This window comes from Coturnix japonica, chromosome 5 (assembly GCF_054131305.1).
Source record: "Coturnix japonica strain WE chromosome 5, WE-NBRP24, whole genome shotgun sequence".
Lineage (NCBI taxonomy): Eukaryota > Metazoa > Chordata > Aves > Galliformes > Phasianidae > Coturnix > Coturnix japonica.
Genome location: NC_140667.1, coordinates 9,669,637 through 9,691,442, shown reverse-complemented (window position 1 = coordinate 9,691,442; position 21,806 = coordinate 9,669,637). Strand labels below are relative to the sequence as shown.

At 39.7% G+C, this 21,806-nt stretch overlaps 1 long non-coding RNA gene and 1 pseudogene across 1 annotated transcript; one reads left to right on the top strand and one right to left on the bottom strand.

The window, feature by feature from the left end:
- Window positions 1–1,881: 1,881 nt before the first annotated feature.
- LOC146760661 (olfactory receptor-like protein COR8) lies at window positions 1,882–2,995 on the top strand (annotated as a pseudogene).
- Window positions 2,996–14,702: 11,707 nt separating this feature from the next.
- Window positions 14,703–20,724, bottom strand: LOC146760660 (uncharacterized). Its single transcript, XR_014946998.1, has 2 exons — window positions 20,639–20,724; window positions 14,703–20,002 (listed from the first exon to the last, which is right to left on the bottom strand). It is a non-coding gene; the product is annotated as an uncharacterized LOC146760660 (long non-coding RNA).
- Between the last annotated feature and the right edge of the window lie 1,082 nt (window positions 20,725–21,806).

Below are 21,806 nucleotides of genomic sequence, written 5' to 3'. Positions count from 1 at the left end.
TGAACTCACGTGACCCCAAAGGGCTAATTGGGTGACCTCTAGTAACCCCAAGCAGGTCAAATTTGACCTCTCATGACCCCAAAGGGCTAATTGGGTGACCTCATGTGACCCCAAGCAGCCAAAAATTCTGGAGTTTGACCTCTAGTAACCCCAAGGGGCCGAATTTGACCTCACGTGACCCCAAAGGGCTAATTGGGTGACCTCTAGTAACCCCAAGCAGCCAAAAATTTTGAAGTTTGACCTCTATTAACCCCAAGCAGGCCAAATTTGAACTCACGTGACCCCAAAGGGCTAATTGGGTGACCTCTAGTAACCCCAAGCAGCCAAAAATTTTGAAGTTTGACCTCTAGTAACCCCAAGGGGCCAAATTTGACCTCAAGTGACCCCAAAGGGCTAATTGGGGGACCTCTAGTAACCCCAAGGGGCCGAATTTGACCTCACGTGACTCCATAGGGCTAATTGGGTGACCTCCTATGACCCCAGGCAGCCAAAAATTCCTTAGTTTGACTTCTAGAACTGCAACAGGCCAACTGGCTAGAGGTCACGCGAGGTCACCCAATTAACCCTTTGGGGTCACGCGAGGTCAGATTTTGCCTGTTGGGGTTACTAGAGGTCAAACTCCAGAATTCTTGGCTGATTTAACCCCAGCAGTAACCCCAGCAGGCCAAATTTCTAAACATATGTGATTTTGTGGGATACACTAATTTTCCTGAGTCCCAGAGACATACAGTATTCTTAAGGCATCCTTCCCCATTCCTTTGTCTTAGTAAAGCAAACACAATTTGCCATAAATAGGGCTGCAGTGGACTGTGAGCAGCTGTGGGAGACGAGATCTCGGTCTACCTATTATTAGAGGACTCCCATGAGGACACTGTAATTATGTCCTTTGTGGTCTATCTGAAAAATATTAGCCAAAGAAGACTCGGTTGTTTGTTGAGTTCCTAAAAGTCCAAGGAGCAAATGTTTGCAGTATCAGGTCCTGACATTTCCTTTGGTCGCACGTGTTCTCTAAGGAGAAACTATAGAGCACAAATCTCACTCAGAAAAAAAATTGTGAAGGAGTCTGGAGTACCCAGCTGAAAGCTAGAAGGCACCTCTTTATGGGCAGACATAGCTTGCAATGGCATCTTTTAGAGGGAGATCCATACTTCTGCAGTGCTGGAGTATCTGGAAGTTCAGGATTGGCAAAAGAAGTGTGGCTGAGCCTTACAATCCAGGTATGTCCTTGACAGTTCTAGCATTGACCTGTCATACAGACTTTGACAGGTCCCCTGCTCTGAGTGTTTGACAAGTGCAACCTAACAGCCTCCTCTAAAGAATGCAGAAAGACTGGCTAAAACAATACTGTTCTTTGTATTTCACACCCAGAGACCTCAAAACATTATTTCTTGTTTGATTTTCTAAATTGTGAGTTTTCATGTCAGCAAGATGGTCAGGTTAGCTAAAACCATTAAGAGTAAATGTCCTACACAAACATAGGAATAGCCTCTGTGCCAGAGATTTCACTGAGCTGCAGAATTCTCCACTAATCACATTCAAGCTAAACATCTCGGCTGCTTTTTTGTTAATGGAAGAAGACTTGACTCTCCACAAGGCAGTTCAACTCACTGGTAGGCTTCCAGCCTGCACACTGCCCTCATGACAAGGAGTGAAATAAATAGGATGAGTAGTTGCCTCCATCGCCGTTTAATCACACGTGGGCTGCAAGAGCACCCTTGCTGACTTGGAAGTCTGGTTTACACTGAGACATGGAAATGATAATTTCTGATTGCCTGAGAAAGTCTACTCTGATCTAACAACAGACCCAGATATCTAAAAATGTATGTTATTTATGTATTTTGTGTGAGTAGCTTCTGAACAAAATATGGGTTCACGAGATGAATGACCATCCCATCATGTGCCCTCCTCTACAAAGCAGCTTTGGATTTGCATCAGGTTAGTCACAAAAGAGACCCAAACCTGCCATCTCCCACAGTCTGTGTTAATATTTTAAATAGTTTGGTAGTCTGCCTGCCTCTCCTAGTGAGTGAGAAGGAATGGATCTTTCACAGGCCAAACAGACAGCTACTGGTTTAGCTTAGATGCTTCCCTTCTAGACAAAATATACTCTGGTGAGTTTAATTCTTTCCTGGTGAATAGATAACAAGAAATGCTTAGCTGAAAAGATAAAGGCAATTACAGAACTCATTCAGCATTTAACACACATGTTTCTGAGGCCACCGTTGATATCCGCATGTCAGAGACAAGATATTAATTAGGAACTGTGTTGCTGCAAATGCACACTGCTGTCCCCTTTTGAAAGAGGAGATTATGCCTTGCCCAGCATTTTTCATTTGCTGTGTTTTTGACTACGGAAGGATTTCTGCTGGCTGCAATGGCTTACAACTGCTATGTTGATATATATATATATATATATAGATGTTGCCCACTGCTTTATACCACTTTTATGGCCAGGAGAGTCTGTGTTTGCCTGGTAGTTGGGTCACATTTAGGGGGACTCTGTAACTCATTGGTACATTCTTGTGGCTTACTGAAATTGTCCTTCTGTGGCCCTAATACCATCAATCACTTTTTCTATGACACAAACCCGCTGCTACAACTCAGCTGCTCTGACAGCCATCTCAACGAGCCGGTGCTTGTAACCTTCTCAGGGATCATAGCTATATCAACACTTCTCTTCATCATCATCTCCTGCCTATCCATCCTCTCCTCTGTTTTGAGCATGGGCTCTGCAAACAGGTACAAAGCTTTCTCCACCCGTGCCTCCCATCTGACAGTAGTAACACTTTTCTATGGGCCCGTGAGTTTGAGCCACGTCTAGCCCTATTCAAGATACTCACAGGAACAGGAGAAAATCTCTGCAGTATTTTACACCCTGTTTATTCCTATGCTGAATCCTCTGATATACAGCCTTCAGAACTAGGAGATGAAAAATGCTCTTAGAAGGTGGATGGAGAGGAAAAAATACTGTCCGTCAGCTTGCTTGACAGGATAATAACCAGTTCCCTAAGATTTCTTTTAAGAGGCAGAGTTACGAGTTTGGAACTAAGTACAAACACTCAAGAATCAGATGTAACTGAGAAAAATAGAGAATGGGTGATAGGACTAACAGTAGGAAAAACAATCTTCTCATCTTTGTTTATTTGCTTGGTTTGATGATGATTGTATTCCTTCATCTTTCTGACACATTTCTATCTTCCTAGAGGAGAAGATGAAAATTGTCTCATTCTACTGCTTGGTTCTGTAATGTACCTCCACATTTTTGTTGGAATCATCAAGGAAAAAACTGTAATTCTTTACTTCAAGGGCAGGGACTCATAAATTCAAATACATGCCTGCAGTGTAAGCTTTAAGTGTTGAACCCTGCTTGACTTGTTTTTATTGCTAAACAGACCCAGTTCACTCAGCTTTTCTTCATAGGGGAATGCTCCAGGCCCTTCACCATCTTTGTGGCCCTCCGCTGGACTCTTTCCAAGAGATCCCTGTCTTTTCCATACTGGGGAGCCCAGAACTGGACACAGGACTCCAGATGAGGCCTTTTACCAAGGCACAGTAGAGGGGGAGGATTGCCTCCCTCGACCTGCTGGCCATGCTCTTTTTAATGCACCCCAGAATGCCAACTGTCTTTTTGGCCATGAGGGCACATTGCTGGTTCATACCCAACCTGTTCTCCAGGACCACCCATGTCCCTCTCTGCAGAGCTTCTCTCCAGCAGGTCATCCTCCCAAAATTACTCAACATCATCACACACGAAGGAGAAAAGAAACATACAACTGGAAAATGTTTTTGTGTCCTTTCGGTCACTGCCCGTTATAAACAGATTAACATGTTTGTGTGGCTGATTTTTGCATGAAAACACTTGAAAAAATGTCCCAAAGCAACTCAGCTGGAGCTTCATTCATATCTCAGAGTTGTCATTTGTCCTGAAAATTCAAACAAACCATGGTAAAAAGAGTTCACATTTCCTTCTCAGGAGGGACTAAAACAGCATTTAAAATTTGGCTTTGTATGCGTGTACTGTTTGTGCAAAAATGGTGTTTCACGCACTTAAAGAGTTTCACAGACATAGCTAAAAATGCAGTGTGATGGAGAAGGTCTCAGTTATACCCTGAAGTGATCCTTCCGCATCCAGAGAGAAGTATCTTGCCTGTGTCATGTGCCAAAGTCACTAGCAAATCATAGGAATTGGTGAGCATTGGTCTCAGTCCTCCTGTTCCTTATGGAACTCCCGGGGGTTGCTCCATAGCTGTGTGTGTGCACCCATGGGGATGCTGGTTGGGCAGGGTTTTAGCTGCATGTCATCTTCTCAAGAACACCAAGAGAGATGAGAGCTGGCAGTGCAGTTTCTTTTCAGTCCTCCATGCTGCTGCAACTTTCTCAAATGGACCTTGGCCCCATAGCTCTCCGATGACACAACAGCACAGCGAGGTTGATAAAGCACAGCTGACAGACCGCATCTTGCTGCGGGGTAAGGAGAAGAGATTTGTCAGTTCTCAGCTGTCACGGGGTTATCCCTAGATGTCAGTCCGTGACAGGAACGTGAATTCCTTAACTGCCAATGTTCTGCATGATGTTCTGATGTGGAATACCAACAACAGATATCACAGAACCACAACATTGCCAGTGTCCTGGAAGCTCTCTCCCAAGCCTGAGGAACAGGCATGAGGTGCTCAGTGCCAAAGCCCAGAGCTGCTCAGCATGGGATGTGGTAGGACACAGTAGTGGCAGTGAGTTCAGCTGCACCTTAGGCAGAAGGGTAAGGACAGCCAGCAGCAGCTCCCTTGGGAGATTTGTGTTGATGGGACCACACCTGAGCTTGAGTTGGAATTTAAGTAAAAATGAGTGATGCAAAACAATAACTTATAGCAACTGAGAAAAACAGAGATACAACAGGAAATCCCAAACATTAGAAGTTAAAGAAGTTTGCCAGTATCTTCATTTAAGCATTTTAAATGTAAAAAACACAGCAGTTTGAATCCACCACCTAAAAAGCCCCAGAAGGTGGGACGCTGCAAAGCATCAAATGAGGTTACAAGACAGGGAAATATAATTGAGTTATATGTATTACCCTAGAAAAACTATTGTGAGATAATAAAAGTGCATCTGAATCCTTCATGCTGGATAAAACAGATCTGGACTATCTAATAAGTTGTAGTGCAGTTTATCTTCACTATAAAAGCGATGGCATCCTGCCATATAGAATACTGAACTTGCATTAATTTTACATTTTTGCTAATATAGCTATTAAAAATGAATGAATAAGCAATCAAAGGAATAGAGGTGTCCTCAGCATCATCTTATGCTGTGATTTTATGAAAAATCCTAGGCTCTCTATTCAGTTAATCAGTATTATATCCAGGCACAGTTTTAGGAATCAGTTTGATGCAAAGCCCTGGCTATTTCAGAGTATGCTTGCAGAAGTAATAAGTCAACCAGCTCTGAACTGTTTTCCATTTGAGTTCCCCTCTCTTATTGATCTGTCAGCTTCTGTATATTATACCTGGTTCTGCAGTTTTTGCAGCCAAATGCAAAGCTATAGAAGAGTCTTTTAATGTAGGTGTGTTTTTTTCTTATAACATAAATAATGTAAATAACTACCTTGCGTGTCAAACTAGACATGCTGCAGTTGGCCAGCAAAATCATTAAAATATGGCATAGTCTTAAATGGCATTTCACAAATCTTTGTTCCTTATCTAGGCTAGAAATGCAAAAGCATTTAAAATAACAAAAGTTGTCAAGAACCATAAGGATTTAATTAACATACACTGTTGTCATCCTTGACAATGGCAATCTCTAACCAAGTGTCTTGTTGACTTATGAGTTGTCTTTCTTAGAGCTTAAGAAATATTTCTGTACAGAATGCTTTAGTCAAGACATATCAGTATTCTAACACTAGAGAATTCAGTTTTCACTAACTGTTCTCTCTTTCATGCATAGTGGTCAAACTTTTGATGACTAACCTTACAATACTTTCTACTATGCTTTCCAGTACTTCATTCAGTATGTAATGTCAGAATGCTGATAGCAGATTTTAGCATAAGCATACACTGCAAGAACACAGCCGAGCTAAATCCTCCTGACAGATCCTTTTTGCTAGTTTCATCTCTTATTTAAAGTTCTGACAGCCTTGATTTGATATAATCTGCTCTTTCAAAATGCAGTTGGATACATAGCATTACTTCCCAACTATTTGTCTGTTCTTCACTTGCGAGAACTGAATGTTTAAGAACCATTCCAAAAGTTTGTCACAGATGTCAAAAAGTTTATCGAAGAAGTCAGTTATTTACTTTGTCCCCTACTTCAGCTGAGTCACAGTCCTTCTTTCGGTGGTCATAAACATGTGAAATCACAGTAAAAGTCAGATTGCTCCTCGGGAGCTGTTCAAGTCAAAAAATGTGATGTGGCTCACAAGAAATCAGAGTAGTCATTCATAGAAAGTATTTCCTAAACCTATGACCATCCAGTATTTTAGAAGGCTTTAAGAACATGAATGATACCGCATTGGTCATCAGCAGTAAAAATGACTTTGGATTACCTACATGTGGCAGGAAAGTCTCCTGTGTTTCTCATCATTGCTATACTCGACTCAGAACACAAGAAAATAAAAAGAATTGAGTAAATGCAGCTTACCAGATGCAGAATGGGAGCAGTGAGGCCGAAACCCACGATAATCAGCACAGAACTCGCTCAGTTTGCCTTCATGAACATCTGATTTCGGATCCTTTTTGTTCTCACTCTCATATGAATAAAGTTTATCCAGTTCCATTATCACAGTTGACTTTGTAAGTCTGTCTCGGCATAACCCAAAATATAAACAAAGTGCAATTGAAGAAATTGCCTTAAGCTCAGCTTTCCCAAGCTTGCAGTCTGAGGGGAAAAAAGCAACTTCATGTGCTAAAGCAGTAACATGTATTTCTTCAAGCTGTAATGCTTTTACCTTTATTAACTGGGGAACCATATTTCTATGAGGCCATTCTGCAGAAATTACTAAGTATTGCAGCTCCTCTCTACGGTAGATAACTTCTTCAAAAAGCTCTTCTGGTCTCGGAGTGACAACAATAATACAGTATTTCTGTGGGGCTGGTACAAAAATAGAAAGGATAAGTGAAGACGTCCATACCTGCTAAGTTCTGGATTAACTTTAAGAGCCTTTAATTCCTAATTTGTTCCCCACCGATCCAGCAGGAGGTGTTAAGCCATAGTTCCTTACATGTAAAATTTAGGTATGCTGTTAATGATGGATTAAGTCTTTAGAACTTCATACTGTGCTTACCTGGATACTTGTGATCTTTCCTGGGTATGCAAGCAAGTTCACATCCTATACAAAAAAAAAAAAAAAAAAAGGTTCTCTGAATCTCATTATGCCCATTTGAGCTACAGATAAGTTGTTCTAAATGAGAAACAAGATAATTACCTTCCTCAAAAAAGTCTAAACAGAGTTCAGAGTTCTCTGCTCTCATATTACAGAGTGAAAATGCCCACAATTTATAATATGGGGGAGTCTACAGACTATTGTGTTGCATCTGCTTAGACACGTGCTATCTTCATTCAAATACAGATTCATCAATCAGAAGGAAGAAAATACAAGTGCTGAGAGCCTTATCTCCTAATTGCTATTCGCATAGCTGACTGCATTTTTCAGCAAGCCTACCCTACTTCAACAGCCACTTGCAAGGCCTTTGTTATGTGGTCAGAAACTTGATTAAGGTCAATGGACACAAGGGTGAAGGCTCTGGTAGGCTGCAAGGAAAGTATTGAATCTGTCTCCACGTTTTCGGGAAAGAAAATATGAAGGGTAAGAGAAATAGTAAGACATGCATTTACCATTAAGTTCCAATGCATTTGACAAAAAAAAAATCCCACAAAACTGAGTAGGTAAGTGCACACAAAGACTCTGTTTCTATTGAGGATACCTATCACCTTTAGTGGGGGTATTAGATAATGACCCATCACACCAAGGGCCAAACTGAATTTCTGTATCCTTACCTTTGCACACTACAGTAACAGCAGCTGACTCAAAATCTCTGCTCTGTGACTCTCCTTCCTAGGCCATGCTGCAACACTGATCATTTCAAACATATTCACATATTTCCATGAGCAAGAATAAAAACCTGCGCCAAAGATGCTTCAGCAAACAGAAGGAACTGGATTTGCAAGGGGAAGGAAAAGTGATTTTAACTAATAGAGAAAAAAACAAAACAAAAAGACATTATGCTGTAATGAATCAGAATTGTTTTCCAACAGCTAAAAAAGTGTCAGCTATCACTGTATATTTTTAATCATATATTTTACATTAATTGAAGAGTTATCCATTTAGATTTCCACAGATGTGGTTGACCACATTATACAAACCCAGGAATACCTCAGATTGCCTAAGTTAATTCAGACACAACTCAGATCTAATTATTTTACTATACGAGCTTTGCCGTATTTGAGCTGGTTGAGAAGCAAAGTAATTCTGGCTACATTCTGTAAATAAATTACCACAAGAGAATATCTTGCAAAAAATCTTTCATAGTCATAACTAATAACTCATAAAAGCTTTGGATTTTACGTTTCATTTTCTTATTTAAGGTTGTTGGGAAGAAAAAAATTAATTCTGAATTGACTATCCCATACCAACTGAAGTCTCCTTAGAATTTACTGCAATATTCAGTGAAGTCCTATTCTAAAACAGGACACAGCAGCAATTGTTCTTAGCGGGATAGAGAAAATGAAGCAGTTAAGTAAACAGACAGCACACTCTGTCACCACTATCTTCACTAATTATTATAGGAAAATTAGTTAGGAAATTCCATTAACATCAGACACGCTTAATGATCTGCAGTCCAAGAATCTCAAGGCTTTTTAATCCTTATGCTTCCTAGTTGCAGGAACATATAATCCAAAGATAATTAAAACCACCCTAACTTCTTAGTATATCTAGCCAACACACACACACATACGTATATACACACACAGTGCTGTATCTACCAACATGTTGGTTGCAGCCTAAATTTAAGGCTTGAAAGTCAATAAAAAAAGGACAAAAAGTCATACCCAGTAAAGGAAGACAGTTTATCTTCCAGTCATCTCCAGACCATCTAACAATGTGATTTTTTAACCTTATGAAACATTACAACATCTTTCTTCAGAGATGTTGAAAGCAAGCTGGACCACGATCTGAGCGCCCTGAACTAGCTGTGAATATTCCTGTTCAGATGCTAGTGTAAAAAACCCTAAATTTACAAATCACATGGAAAAGAGAGTTACTTTTGAAGTTAAGCCCATCTCTTTCATTAAGAAGCAAATAATAGAACCCCATATAAAACCTTCACCTCAGTTTCATTGGAGACTGTAACAAGGAACCTTCTTGAGATTCAGAAATCATTTCCTTATAATCAAGTAGGGTATCAAGAACGTTGTTTCTCTAATGTCGTCTCTAATATAAATATACTTGGTCATTATAGTTCTTATTAGTGTATTTCATTCATCATTTATAAAGGCCAATACAGACAAGCATGTACTGAACTGGTCTCAAAAATCAGTTCCACAGAGCAACCATAGGCATGAGCTGCAGATTGACTCCACGTCCACTAGGTGTCGGACTTGCTTCATGATACGATAATCTTGAAGCTGAACACAAAGGAAACGTAAACTATGCAAAAGCAGTTCACCCTGCAAGAAAACTTTCGTGGTTGTTTTTCTTTCCGTGTACATATATTGAATGTATAGATATACATATAGAACATATATACACCATCTGGCCTGATATTCAGTAACAGCAAGGCCTGAAGTATGTACATAAGAATTTTCTGGGGAGCATGAAAAGCCTGAGGTTTTGTGGATCAGCTCTTTGCTTTTCATTTCTCCTCTATGGAGGACATACCAACAGCGTCAGAGTCAGGTCCGGTATTTCAGTGACGTTCTCACAAGTCCCAGCATGGACGAATAGCAGCTTTACAAATTTCCTGTACCAGCCACCATATCCATTGCGTCCATAGAGCTATTGCAATGCCAGCAATTGTGGCTTTTCTTTGTTCCTTTCTCTCAGTTCATTATCCGAGATGCCTCAATAGCTAGAATCCTTCTCTAAATGGAAGTGTACAAAAGAAATAACACAGCAGTTTCCCAACATCAGATTCTAACTTAGTAAGAGGACTGAACAACTGCTTATGTAACGGAATGTAGTGTTTTCTCTAACTCCACTCACACATACCACACCTTGTCTGAAGAAAAGGGTAAGCATCTACTCCTATATTTCCACAAAATGAGTGGTTTGTTGCTAGCAAAAAGGTCAGTTCTTACAGCTTGTTTTGGCTAAAGTTCTCTAATTTGAAACTTAGTCACAATGAGAGGCCAAGTGCTTTTGTTAAGGAAAAGATTCCTGATGAGGTATAAAGCACGTTCCCTAAAAATCACAGCAGACTGTTTTACAGCATTTTAGAAACTTACTCTATTGCAGCACTTACAGATCTGCCCTTCTATGTGCGTCACCTGCCTGCGGCACTCTTTTGTGAGCAGCGTTTCCCCTGTGAAGATAATCCCAGCAGGGCAGGACAGTGCACAGATGTAGGAAGCGAGCTTGGGAACAGTAGAGCTGAAACGCCAGCACTGGATTTTACCCTGAAAAAGAAAACTGTCCAGAAGGTAAAGACCGAATGAAAGTAATGCATTCTCAACACCACCCAAGGAAAATACAGATTCCAGAAATCCAGGAAGAAAACCACCACCTCTCTTCATCCTTATGTTATGGCCTCTAGTTTTGATGACCTTGCCTTTGACTGCAGCCACAGATCCCACGGTGCAAGAAGGATAAAATCAGATTCCTCCGCTTTCATGTACCAAATAGAATATTTGTGTACAGCTGATACTGTAGAAAGGAATGTTAAAAAGAAGAAATGGAGCAATGATTGAAGATGGGCTCTATTCAAGAAATAACTTTCGATTGCTCCCTGTAGTATAATGCTTTTTTTTTCCTCTCCAAAGAGAAAATATCTGATTTCACAAGTGAATAAATGCTTTGGATACAAGCAAGCTGTAAGACCAGAACTTCAGCACATTTGAGATCTTTGACAAAGGAAAAACAATAACATATGACACCCCCATCTATGGAAGATGAGAAGACAAAGGTAAGCGCTTCAGAAAGTGGAAAAACACCTACAAATAGACTATGTGAACTGTCTTCAATGTTAGGGGGGGGAACAGAATGTTTTTCTCAACTGAGACAAACAAGGCATGAAGACGTGAAAGTTATAAAGCTATGAGGAGGGGGAAAGTGAAACGTATCACCTACATTAATTAGCACGAGAAAGGAAAATGCTTTCAGGAATTCTGGACTGAAGAGCTTTGGGGAAAAAAATATTAAAACACGTCTAGTCTAACACTTTAAATATTCTCACGTTTAGTGAAAATTGCCCATGGCATCCTGTATAAGCTTGGCTGACCTAGCTGACTATCATTTAGTGACTCCAGCCTCCAGAGCAATCACAGACTTGAAACAGAAGGACTTTATCCAATGTCTAAGGAATTCAAGTTTCAGTTTAAGAAGTGACTTGGATGCTTCAGTGTCTCCAATGAGGATCATTACTACAGTTGAAATGTCTGTTTCAGAGCTACATCTTCACCTTTGCAGTCAAGGGAATGGAAACTGGAGTTTGACAGGTTGGTGATGGCCAATGAGGACAGTACAAAACATTTGAGTTATTAAGCCCAGTCCGCCTATGATTGGCAATAGCCATCCAATCCCAAGCTCACAGAGAAAACAAAAAATCATAATCACATAATCAAAGAATGGCTTGGACTGGAATGGGCCTTAAAGACCAAAGACATTGTGAAGAAATAACTGAGAACCTGAACGATCACGCATCAAAAGGCAAGTCCTTATTGAATACTGTAAAGCATAAAAATCAGAATTCTAGAGTGCAAGTGCTGCCAGATCCTTACATTAACTCTGTGAAAAAATTGCCTTTTCTCCAGAGGTTAACCTGTTACCTCCTCTACATATCTTGTCCCCTGCCTCCATTTCAACTACTTGATGATATAAGTGAGGCTATATGGCATGACGACCAATTTTAGAATTCCTCTTGTGGCACTCATCTTACCTCACAAAAGGAGAGGGAAGATCTAGCTATATTCTATTTGGCTTGCAAAGAAATATCTTCTATTAAGACATGCCCATCAGCTTCTTGGATTGTATATTTGTTCTATTCCCTTACTTCAGTAGCTTGTTTGCAGGCATTTATCTTAGAAAAATTTTAGCCAGGCTGTAACACAGTATTTAAATCAGCATCTGCTGAATAGCCTTAAGCTACAGCACTAATGCTCCCCTGACTTCAACAGAAAAAGTTGGCCTAATATTCTCTAAAATCACATTAGTGTTTTTCACAGTTCCATCACATTAGCAGTTGAAAATTATCTTCTGATTAGCTCCATTCCAGTTCCCATTGGTCTGCGCTTTGAGTCACAGAATGTGAGATTTCTAGTTCCTACTTAGGAAATATTTCCAACATTTTGTGCAGGGATTTCAGGTCACTAGTGTACGTTCTGAGCCCCCAAACTCTGTATCTAAGCACATCGCTGCTGATTTCTCTCAAGGTTTTAAAGTCGTGCAGCTTCTTGTTCAACCACATTGTTATCCCCACTCCCACCCCCCCTCCCCCTTTCTTTTTAAACCTTAAAAAAAACTGTCTACATTGAAACAACTTACTTTCAGAAAAAAATAATAGCATTTGTTTCACAAATTACTATTTATTGGTCTTGGCTCAGTTTATTGCTATTCTTTTCGACTTAGACACTAATTCCCCATGGAGAACATTTCAAGAAGAAAACCCCATGATGTTCAGCAGAGTATTCATCATCTGGTAGTATGTTCATCACTCCCAGGACGATCATAATTGCATGTCTAAGTTCCTAATACGTATCAAAGAGAGAACACTGAAAACAATAATATTTACACTCATCAGTAACACTATTAGAAATTTAGCCTTTTCCATACTATATGCAGTGTACGTGATGCACTCATACAGTACTCAGCCTTGCCAGTGAGAGGTGGAGAAAATAGGGAAGAGGAAGACCAAGAAAGGTCAGAGTTGACAGCCATAGGAAGTACTCCACGTAAGTACTTTACATGGGCTGGTTTTAACTGCTGGTTCATTAATATGCTTCTGCAGTAAGAGTCTTTCACGTGAAGGATAGAAAGTTTAAAAGACTTCAAACACTAAGTTATACAAAATTATATAAGACTAGATCTAATAGAAGACACAGATTCCTAAATCAAGGTCTGAAAAACATCTAGCTTCCAGGTGTCTTTACTTCTGCTGCTTTAAAGCAAATAGAATTTAGCACGTTTGCCTTAACTCAGAACTTCACTCCCCTGTGCAAAACAAATGCAGTGAACAACTGGCAATGCTTCAGGAAAGAGAAGCGATTCAAGATGTGGATGCAATTACCCATTCCTAGTTTCTTCAGCACTTCAAGTCAAAGCACAAGGGAAGCGATCATTGTTGCAATGAGTGCTCAAAATAAGGAGCACACAAATGAATGCATCCTCAACAATAAAACCCCTTAAAAATACCATCCAATTTCTTACGTAGAAGTTGATGGGTTATAATAAATTCATCCTAAATATATTGGAGAGAAATAGTCCAACAAATCTTGCTAATGCTTTTGGTGTTTCATTTTTTCCTTAATGATAACAAAGAAATAGAAAGGATGTTTTCTTAAAATACTGGTATAGCCAAGTACTGAACCTTAATGTAGAAAGGTCGGAAGGCTGAATTTGGTGGCCACAATGTTAAACAACTGCATAAAAACAGCGCCTTTCCTCAGTATCTCTATGAATGGATAATATCTGGAGAGTCCCGACTCCAAGCAAGCTATTAAAAAAGATGCTATTTGATATTGGGTTATTATCATTGCCAATATTTAGCTTTCAAGGGGGATTAAACTGACGAAGACACCAAGATACTTGAAATAATGAGATAATATCTTAATCTGTTTGCAAATGAGAGCTCAAACTGAAAATGCATGATGGGATTAGCTATTACTGCTGACAGTATTGGTATAACCCTTAGACAAGCGTGTCCAAACCGTGGCCATATTCTTAAACCACACTTATTAGTGAACGCTGAATGCTATTCTTAACTTTACCTGAAACCTATCTAGGGATGTACACTGACGTGATCTCCCTCCTGCGTCTAATCTGTAGGCCTCCAGGTTCAAAGGAAATAAGAAATGATTTCAGAAAGCTCACTACCACTTCCCCTAAATGATGTTTTATGTGCTGTGCCACTCCTCGCTCCCTTAACTAGTTTAGCACACACTGAATAAACAAACATTTTAAAGAGAAAAAACAAAGACAAAAGCAAAGTCAGTACACTGGCAAATTGCACTGAGGCAGAAAAGAGTTTTCTTATCTATTACAAGGAGGAAGTTCTGGGGTAATGGCTGATAGAAGCCTATTCCCACAAATGCTTGAACATGAGAAGGCTGTTAGCTCCTGGCTTTTCTTGCTTTTTTTGTCTGTTATGAGTTGTAATAAACACCTAACAACCACTGTATCACTTCTTGTTCTATCTCATCCACAGCCTCTTTGGGCAGCCTGTTCCAGCACATGCCTTATGTGAAATTCTTGATTATCATATGATTTTGCCAAAGCTTCCCAGCCTCCTGAGTTTAACAAAACTCAGCCAAAAAATGTCAGGAAAAAAATTAGAGACAACTCACCCATGACAAACCATTTATTATACACATTGAAGCAACCTAATAAGAGATGACAGATTATATCAGTAGCAAGCACACCTCTCCTCAGAGGATAGAATTAAGAGAATAGCACTACTGCAATACTGACATTGGAAATGGCAGGGTAGTTCCTACTTCTTGTAGAAAAAAAAATAAAAATCCTCTTCAACTATTTCCCATGGGCTGCTTGCACAAGCAGTATTTCTACTCATGCTACGTAGGAGGAAGGTTTACAAGAAAGTAAAGAAAGCAAAAACCTAGAGATCTGAAAATGCATCTACTGATTTACGAATATTTATAGTAAATTTGCATCATGGTTTTATGGTTCTTGGTATTCCACATCATAACATTACGTAGTGCACTGAGAGTTGAAGTGTTAATGCTCCAGTCCCAGGTACCTGTCTGGAGGAGGAGAACTCCATTCCCCAGGGGGGCTTTGCAGTCAGAGAGGAGATAAAACTCCTGATGAGGTCACCTGATCAGGCTTTTCTCTTTGTCACTCTTCTCCATCATCTCTCCTCGCTGCTGCCCATCCTGACTTGTGCATATCTCTTCAGTATTACTGTAAGGCCTACAGATTTCAGATACTCTCTCATTATACTTGATTTATTAGCTTCAACTCTAATTATATTGTATTATAGTGTGTTATCTCACATTCCAATACCATATTTAGTACATTAGTTTGTTTCTCCACAGATCATTGCTGCTGTTTTTAATTATTTTGGGGTCCCCTGTTTCCCTTTTCCAGAGGTGAGGATTTTGCCCCACTCGTCATGGAACCAGGCCCAACCAGCCCTTAAACCACTGACAGTTTGAGGTTAAGTCAGTAGAATATCTGTGAGAACTTACTATCATTTAACAAGGTCAAACACTGACATTGCATTCTTGCTGAAATTACTCAACAGCTACCAAATACAATGAAAGCTTGTAATGTTGTAATCCAATGGTAAGTACAACAATAACAGCAGAGTAGTTAAGTCCAAGGCTACAACAAGCAAGAGTTTACTCGAATATAACAACCACAGACACAGAAATTAAAAAAAAAATCTGCTTACCTGCAGAAGGCCTCAGATACAAAAGGATCTCCAGCAAGATACCCTCACCTCTACTGCTAACCCTTAAATGAGGGCTGGGAAGGGGTGGATCCTGGCTCCACTCCTTCTGGTCACTCACGTGCATTGTATACACCTGACCTCTTCTGTGTTGGCCCTGCCTTCCCACCTGGTGCTCAATCACTGCTTCAGGCTGTGACTTAGCATCTCAGCTACAAAGCTCAAGGTACTCAGTTAACTAAAACCTTTAGTGTCATTGTAAGAATTCAACTTCTAAAGCGTAGACTCGTCCTCAGTGCAAATAAGCTATGGTTCAAACGTGGTTTCGTTGTTTTCTTCCCCTTCAAAGTTCTCTTTTCACTGCATTGAGGTACAAAAGGAAAAAATCCTGAGATTTTCAGTTCTTACACAAGAAGACCAGAATCTGATAGAAATAGATCCAGAGGGAACACGCAACTATTTGAGCACCTCATGCATCACATTCCCAGGAGACTGGGTGTTACTAGCCGGTGAGATATTGATCAAGCAGGCAACTCCTGGGGACCTATTTTAGGACCTTTGGCATTTAAACACTTCTTTTCCTGCTGTAATGTATAGCCAGAAGAATCAAGTCCTGGAGTGTTCATTTTCACATGAGTTATATTGATGTTATTATCAATATAGATGGACTTTCACATGAGTTTGTGTATTAAAGCAAAGGACTAATTAAGCAAATGGTTACTAATTACAGATTGACATTACACACCACAAGTGCAACCAACTCTAACTGCTTGTTTCATCCAGCCCGTTATCATCATGCTGAACAAGAAATGCTGTTTGCCACGCATCAGCTCACCCATCACCCTAGGTGTGATCTCCAGAAGGCAGAGACTGGGAGCTCTATGTGCCAAACCAGCACAGTGAGCAGTGTGAAGAAAGGAGCATTGAGTGATCAAAATCTGACATGGAAATGAATGAACAAAGCTGGGTAGGACTCAGCTGGGTAGCAAGTACCTGGACTATAAAATGAACAGTAAGAAATAAGTCACAGGCACCAGAAATATGAAGGCAATAAGAATGTGATGAAAGCTCTTCTCAACCTGTTCCTTCAGTGTTACTTAATCTTAACTGCTCCACCAGGTTTCCCTATAGTACTCTTACCAGCGTCAATGCAATCTATACAATATGTGGAAATATCATTTCCTTGAAATATTAATAACACTTTAAAATTCATATCTAATCAACACACATTCAACTGGATATAAATTAACTTCCTTTACAAAGTGAGGACTGAAAAATACTGTTCTAATTATTCTCTTCTTTAAAGACACTTTGGAGAAAGCCAACGAATCATGCTTAGAAGCTGAAGACTACAAATAGACCATTTTCCCCTCAATCCACAAGCACAAGTGGCTGTAGGAAAGACAGTTGTGTTTACAACTGTCATTACCATCTGTTATTCGTCCATTTCTGCTGCTCTTAAATCGTGACCAGACCCAAGTGCAATGTATCCTGAAACACCCCATTGTTAATAATAACCATTAGAAACCTGTAATCAGTACAGAAGAACACTTCTGAGACAAGAAGAAAATGAGAACGTATCAAGAACAAAGCACTTGATGTTTGCAGGAGAGAAACTCAGCTCCAGACTGCTTGTTTAGCCTAGCATTCCCAACCTTGAACCTGTAATTAAATGTGAGATCTTTTTCTAGCTCTGGGGTCCTATCTTCACAAATGTTATTTCATCTGCTAGGATCAGTAGCTGAAGTGCCTGCTGGGGCAGCAGCTCCCTTCCTCCACACCAGGCAAAAGCCAAATGGTAAGCACTGAAATGGAGCTGCTCCCAGTTAGAGAAAAGTAACAACTGTGGACATGTTGTCAATGAGCTCATTTAGAGCGAGTTAAAGCCTAGATCTCTTTTAAACCCAGGGAAGAAAGTTGTGCATACTTCTGCAGTCCCCAAACCTCCATCAGATGAGTGAAACTCATCACAGCCTGAGGCTAAACTGTCACACAAGCTGCTTCCTGCCTCTTTGAGTCCTATCAGAAAATGCACCGATAAAATGACTTTTCAGAAATAACTGAACAGTTGGGTAACCAGCTGTCAGTAAGAACTAAACCATGGGTGCCCAGCCACCTGGCTTGCCTAGGTTGCGCTGAGTACAGCAATAGTCTCGGGACTGAGGAACTGACTTGGGCTGCATTTAAGTTGCTCTGAAAGTAATGCCTTCTACTTAATTCCATGGAAACTACAACAAAGAGCACAATAAAACTTCATAGTAGAGCAAATCCGCAGCTACAAAACACTATTTTCCAACATAGTCACCACCATTAGCCAGGCATTTTTGACAGTGTTGAATAGGACCCTGTGTGCTATGCTTATATCATAAACATCTATACTTCCTCGTGCGCATTTACACTGGGTATCACACTTAGCTGTTACCATATGTCACAGGTATACAATCCCACTATGTGACCTTCTGAAAAGGAAGAACACATGAATCTCATTTTAAATTATTAGACAACACCATGACATGCAAGGCAACACCTCACTAGACAGAACCCTATGACAGTGTTCTGTATATAGAAATAACACAAAAAAGATGAGATGACACTTAACTCGTACCATTGAGCTAACAGTCATCATAGAGAAAGCCCCATGTATATCACATCAAAATACTGATTTCAAGTTTACTGATTTCACATTTAAAGATAGAAACTGAGAACAAGTTTTGTACTTAGTACACATAAAAAACTAGGTATTTTAAACTCACCTCATAAGATTTGTCCAGAACATGTCACTCAGAATATATCAGTAATCAGTAAAAAGTAAAGTGTTTGTGAAAATGTTCTTGCATTCTATTCCATCTCCTGCAATGGTAGGAGGATTTTATTAGCATCTTCATCTAGTTTAGCATTTTCTAAATAACTTCAAACTACACTTACATTTGTATATACAAACAAGCCAACTCCTGTAGAGAGCAAGCGACGTATCAAGTGACAGCAAGTTTTGTTATAAAGAATTTTGACTGTTCCCATGAGAAAACTGGTTATATAAATTCATATTCTTCATTATAAGTTCCAATAATCTCCTCTGCAACGTATTTAATCATTTGCAACCACACACCAGAAACTCAGGGGTTGTGAGCCACGTTCCTTTCATGCAAGTTTGAATACAGCCTGTGAGGAATAAACTTTGGGCATCAGAAAGAGGAAAACAAAAGTGACAGTACAGAAAACTAAACATTGCTGCTCAGGTAAGAAGCAGTTGCTCTGGATTGTGTTTGGAGTTTTCAGGGACCACAAGATACTCCCAAGAGTGCCGCACCCTAAACAACAGCCTATTCAGTTAACTGACCTGGAGTATACACTTCCCTAACATCTGGTCAATGAACCTAAGACTACTGGCCTGAGGTAAGTATGCATTAGTATTTATCACTATTTCATAACGTGCCTTGCCACTGAAAATGCTACAGGATATTATCTTGCTGTTCATTGCACAAATGACTAACAATTAAATAAGTAAATGTCAAGTAACACTGAAACACCCATGTGTCTGGCAGCTGCAAGAAAGGCTGTTCTTGTTGGTAGAGTTCCTCACCATCGATGATGGTGAAGAAGTAATGTGAAGCATTAAACATTTATCTGCAAGCACAGATGAGAGACCACCTTCAGATGGGGAAATTTCCATTAATGGAGGCTGATATCATTCAAACACATAACATATGGGTTTTTTTCATCCCTGCAGTGACATAGGCTGCACCACCTATATTATGTTCTTCTGCAGTTCAACCTGCTGCCAAGCAGGATGCAACCAATGATGTTGATGCATAAAGAAACTCTTTCCAATCAGGTTGATGTGAGCATTTGCAAAAATTAAGGACCTCTCCCTCCTATTCTGAGAGGGTGTATTTCTTGATTACATATAATATAGTAGAGGCATTGTATAGACATCTCTATGGATGAGAAAGACTCTTCCTCCAGAGGGCGATTCAGCATCTTCAACAGATTGTCAGTTCCCTGCATTCAGACATCTTCATTGTCCATCAGTCACATCCTCCTACCATTTAAAATTACTAAGGAAATTCAGTCTCACATGAAAATGGAAAAGGGAAGATTTAGGTTGGATGTCAGAGGTAAGTTCTTTACTATGCAAGTGGTAAGGTGCTGAAACAGGCTGCACAGAGAAGCTGTGGATGTCCCATCCCTGGAAGTGTTCAAGGCCAGGTTGTAGAAGGCTGCAGTGACATCTATTAAAAAAAAAAAAAAAAAAAAAAAAAAAAAAAAAAAAAAGGACCTTCTTTCAATTCTGTTGTTCAAAACTTCATAACTTAAAGAAATCTTAAAAGAAAACATTCACCACTTCCTATCTGCAGTTGTTTTTCAGGATGTTTTGCAAACATCATTTCAATCTCACTATGAAACAAGTAAAAGACTAGTCCATTTGAAATAGCATTACACAATTTATTTAGTTAGTTTCTTTAAGGCTCTACCTCCAATCTTTTAGGATAGTTTTAAGATTTTTTGCATCTTCACATTTTGTGCTGTCTGACAGTTTAGTAAATGAACTTTTAGCCTCTCACTCATGTAATTCATTAACAGTAACATTTAACAGAAGTTGACCTAGGACAGATCCCTGTAGAATGAGATCAGAGCACTGTTCTTGCCTGAAGGTAACCCACTTCACAAATACACATGAACCCAACTGTTCATACACATTGCATTAATAGCAAGCACTCTCCTCTTGATGATGCTTTAAGTTAAAAGAACCAACACAAGAATATAGTTTCTACAAAGTAATGCTTAAAATCTACTGCATAACAAGAAAAAATTTGATCTTTTTGTAAAGGTAGACCTCACTTCCCTGGTAAAAGAAATGCACTTACTGTGGTATGTATGGTGGAAAAGGTGATGACGGGTTGGTGGTTAGACTAGATGATCTTCAGGGTTTGTTCAATCTTCATGATTCTATCATTTTAAAAAAAATAAGCGTTAGGGTAACTAAGACTCACCAGTGCTGAAGCTTTCAATCAAGATGGATGCTCACCAATGTTGAGGTTCACCACAAAAACTCCACACAGGAGCAATCTCCAGAAAGAGAATCCTTGCTGGTATTCAGCCCTTAAATGGGATTTAGGAGAGGTGGAGTCAAGCTCCAACCCCTCTGGGAGCACAGCTGAATAACCTTCACCTGGGCTCCAGCAGCTGACCCATCACTTGCATCAGATGGTTAATCAGAGGTTCAGGCTGTGATCAACAGTTCCCTTACAGAAAGCAAACCATTAGACAGGATAGTCTAATTTCTGCAGCATTTCACCTCTGATGAAGTGCAAAATTGCACTGTGAAAAATATTCCTTCAGCAGATATCTGCAGAAAATTTGAATGGTACTGCTAACACACAGACACTTTGGCATGTTTACTGTGAATTTAGAGGAACAGAGATGACTGAGATTGTAAGTTGGAACTAAGAGAAGTGATATAATTCATGATCTCAAATTCCTCCAGAGTCTTCCATTAAAAAAAAAAAAAAAAAAAAGCTTCCATAAAAAATGGATCTGCCAGCATCCGTTTCTGCCACCTCTTCAACTTTATTCTTGAACTATTTGTGACCTGAAGGACTTCCCAAATCCATAATAATAATACAACAGCTGCAAGGCTATTCAGTACAATTGGAAGTTTTCTAAACACTTAGAATAAAAAGAGTGCTTTTAGACACTATTTTCAGAGATCTTTTATTGGAAAAATGACTACCTTAGAATAGAGGTTACATGTGTAGTGCACATTTTGGTAAGCCACCTAATAGTCTAGCCACAGTAGCCTGCCAGTTTAGAGTCTGGACAATCATAGCAGGACTGATAGAGACAGACAATTTCCTGGGAACCAAAACAAAGTTTTATTACCATCTGAGCAAATTGGACACACTGAGACAAAGTAATTTAAATAATAGGTCTCCAGTTCAGTTGATAATTCCAGTAACTACTCATTGTACCTTTCCATGCCAGCAGACATAACAATTTCTGGCATTGCAGAATTCCAGGCTACTTGTACTACAC